The sequence below is a fragment of the Humulus lupulus genome, chromosome 3, assembly GCF_963169125.1.
Source record: "Humulus lupulus chromosome 3, drHumLupu1.1, whole genome shotgun sequence".
Classification (NCBI taxonomy): domain Eukaryota; kingdom Viridiplantae; phylum Streptophyta; class Magnoliopsida; order Rosales; family Cannabaceae; genus Humulus; species Humulus lupulus.
Window position 1 is genome coordinate 261,094,044 of NC_084795.1, and position 4,257 is coordinate 261,098,300.

The window sequence follows — 4,257 nt, forward strand, 5'->3', positions numbered from 1 at the left end:
CACAGGAGCTTGGGGTCCGAGACCGGGGACAACTGGTGGCGGTTGAGATTTTCCACGGTAAATATGGACGCCGCCTTCTTCAGGGCGGAGTCTGCACTGATGAGGTCATTTATGGCCTCCGCCTCCGTCCCAATGATCGCAAGATCAGCAAATTGCTCTGCATGATCCACGCCAATGTCAGTACAAGCAAGAGTACAAAACCGTAAGTTCTAACAAAAAAAAAAGGAAGACCAGGGTACTTACTGGGGTCGTCGTGAAAGTGTTCACGGACAGAAAGAGGACCCTCCACGATGAAAAAGTCTTGGTTCCAAGTCCCCATGTTGGATACTGAGCCCTCTATCAGGGGGAGCTCGCTATTGGCTTTCTGCAGATAGTAAAAGCCCTTGGACTCGGGGGATCCCATGAGGTTGTACAAGAAGTGCACCTCTTGTGCCATAGGAGCGCGGTTAGCCCGTTCCTTGAACCAAACAAAAAGGCAGCTGAGGGTCAACCAACTGTTGGGTGACAGCTGAAGGGGGGCCAGGTTGAAGTAGTTAAGTACCGCCACGAAAAACGGGTGCAAGGGAATAGTGCCACCCACCTTCAAGATGTGTTCGCTCAAAGCCACACGACCCTCCCTGGGGCGGTCGGCCCGGCAAGCCTCCTGAGGAGCATATAGGGTGTATTCTGGAGGAATACGGTAGTGCTTCACGATTTCCTTCAATTTGTTCGCAGACACATGTGACACCAGACTGGACGCCAGTAAAGGGGCGTCGTCCTCCTCCTGGATAGATACCTGTCAGCGTGCTTTCGGCATATCTGCAAAATCAAAAGAAAGATGTGAGGGGGAGGCAGAACACTTGACCCTCCATTTTTTCTTCCTAGCAAGAGTTTTCCATCGAGGGAGCAACGGCGGAAGCACTAAGCTGGGAAAATTCGAGACTAGGGGTCGGGGAGAGGTGCTAAAAGCACCACGACCATCATCAGGCGAGGATGGGCTGGGAGGTTCTGGCGGAAGGTGTCCCTCCATAAACTCTAACTTCCACCATAATTCAAAAAGGGTCATCGTAAGGCGCGCTACATGGTCACTATGGTCTGGGGGTGAAGGTCCTCCGTCTCCTCTCGACACCGAGTCAATTTCGCTCTCTACTACCTAAATTTTGCGCCTAAGTTCAGCAAGGTACTCAAGGTGGCGGATGCGGGCCTGCCTTAAGGAGTCATAATCTTGGTGAGGGTTGCCCTCAGGGGACTTTGAATCTGAGGACAGGTCGATAAATTCAGCCCCCGGAGGTATGTCGGACGGGCCGTCACTGGCCATGAGACCTCGTCCCGAAAGCGAAAAGGCGGTTCGCGTATAAATGAGGGGATGGCAACAAAACACAAAGGAATAGGCTTAATATCTCATGCAAGCATCCTAAATGGCCCACTACAGGGTATAAAAAAGCAGGGCATGTGTGTAGTCAAACTCACTACGAGCTCAGGCTAAGGTACCCCATCCCGAATAATGCTAGTTTGGACCCGATAAAAAAATAAAAGGGAGAAGGAAAGAAAATATACCTCAAGCGGTTAAGAGGGCGAGGCTGGGGTCAAAAGGAGGTCGAGGGGCGAAAAGCACCAAAAGGACGAAAATGTGTGTCTCCAAGAATGGACCAGAAAGATGTGTTAGTCTTCAAATAGTCATGCCAAGAAATCAGCTAAAAAAAAAAGTGATGAAATGGTGAAAATGAAGTGAAAAAGTAAAATAAAAAGAACTATGGAAAAAATGAGGTTGTGAGGGATTGAAGGGCTCTCCAAACCACTAAACCAGAGAAGTGAGGTGAAAATATTAGGCCATGCATGAGGACCTATTTATAAGGATCAAGGTGAATAGTCTACAAGAGCACCTAAAGGCCCTCTCCTAGACTGGGGGGCAAGTGTTGATGCTCAAAATATCATCAAGGGAAAATATGAGGCCAAGGCAAGGCCCTTGAGCCGCCATTGTCTCGAGAAGCCATCACACCACCTCGCTCGGCCCCAACGCCAAGTGGCCTCGCATGGCCATGCCCCATGCACACGGCCGCACCACCTGAAGGGCCTCGCGAGGGGTCTCGGCCACGCCACCTGAAGGGCCTCGCCAGATGTCTCGGCCATGCCACCCGAAGGGCCTCGCGTGATGTCTCGGCCGCACCACCTGAAGGGCCTCGCAAGAGGTCACGGCCACGCCACCTGAACGGCCTCGCGAGGGGTCTCGGCCACGCCACCCGAAGGGCCTCGCGAGATGTCTCAGCCGCACCACCCGAGTGGCCTCGCCTCATAGGCCGTAGTGGCCTCACCATAGGTCGAAGTGGCCTCGCCTCATAGGCCCGAGTGGCCTCGCCTCATAGGCCGAAGTGGCCTCGCCGTGGTAGCCCCGACATCGGGCCACGGCGCCCATGGCCTCATGAGGGCCACATCCACAACACACTCGACCTCGTGGGCGGCCAAAGAGCCACGCCATCAATAGGTCTTCCAAGGGGGCCTCGCGAAGGAACGGGAGCCACGCCACCTGGTGGCCACGTGAGCGGAGCCATACACCAAGGGTCCCATTCCTTACATCTTGAGACCCTTATGCTTAGAGACTCCAGTACGAGTCAAATGGGACATACTTGTACGATCTAATACTGGGTACGGACGCCCGTACCAGTGGGACTGCTGGGATAAGAGTCATGGTCCGTACGTCTACAGCCAAAGGTCAGAGCCGACACCACTACCCCCTGCGCCACTATGCCAGCCACCACTCATCAGACATGGGTACAGACAAGTAGTGGAGGCATTCTCTTGACACCTGCTCCTGTACTGGATGTACGACCACAACCTCTAAAGTCACTCCCCTGACATAGTACTTATGTACCCCTTGGTCTCTTGGACCACTATGTACCTAAGGCCATTAGAGCCTACTATAAAATGAACTCTAACACCACCTGAAAGGGGGTTGGAAATTTTACTGTAGCAAAGGCTTGAGTGTGAATGAAATACTGAATTCTCCATTATTGTTCTATCATTGTTCTTGAGTGATTGTTTAAGTTTCTACAACTTTTCCATTAGAGATCTTGATTTGATAATTTTTCCAACTCAACTTAGTTGACGAGTTCTCACCATCAACACTTTCCTTTGTAATACTCGCATGGTTGGTTCTTTAAGTGAATATCTTCTCAAGATCAAAACTATTTTTGATATTCTCGCCTCCATAGGCCATGTTACTTCTTAACAAGATTAGATTGAAGTTATCTTTAATGGCTTACCCAAAGATTATGAAGTTTTCATTACCTCTATTAACACTTGAACTGATCCTTATACTATAGTTGGTATTGAAGCTCCCTTGATGGCCCAAGAAGTTTGGATTGACAAGGGAGCTAAGGAGCTGGACATTGCCACTACTGAGGCCAATATTTCTTGTTAGTCCCATCCGAATAACCTTCATCGAGGGTATCTAAATGGAGGTTCCCGTGGTGGCTACTCCAAAGGCAACTACCTACAATATGGGCATAATAATCCCTCATTTAGGCATTCACCCCCATTCAAAAACAAAAGTGGTCGTGGTTCCCCTTACACTACTCGTGGTACGCCTCCTTCTCCCTTCGAAAGTGCCAAAAGCTACCCATGTGTTGGTCATGGTTCCTACAATTCTTAGGGTCAGAAATAATAACGTCAGCTCTGCCACAATCAAGATCATTATGTTAAAATCTGCTTCTACAAATTTGGCAAATCGTTCCATGGTCCTGAATCATTCCAGAACTTTCCTCGACTTCTTCGAGTGGTGATATGCAAGCAATGTTAGCTAATCCTGAAACAATATCCGATGGCAGCTGGTATCCCTATTCTTGAGCTACTCATCACCTTACTCTGGATCACAACAACCTCATGTACACATTTGAATACTTTGGTGAAGAGAAGATTCACATGGGTAATGGTATAGGTTTGGAAATTAAACATGTTGGGAAATCCTCATTTCACACTCCCCTGCACCATAAACACCTTTACTTACACAATTTACTACATGTACCAACAATTACAAAAAATCTACTTAGTGTCTCTCAATTTGCACAAGATAACAATGTATTTTTTGAGTTTCAATCTAATTTTTGTTGTGTGAAGGACCCAGCTACAGGAGGACCTTACTGGTTGGGAGGCTCCACAAGGGTATCTATCGTTTTCATCCCACCCAGGTTGCTCTCATTGTCAGATTTTCACCACTCTTTTCATCAGTTGGTTTCTCCTCCATTCCTCAGACAAATTTTCATAAAATTTTTGATGTTAAAT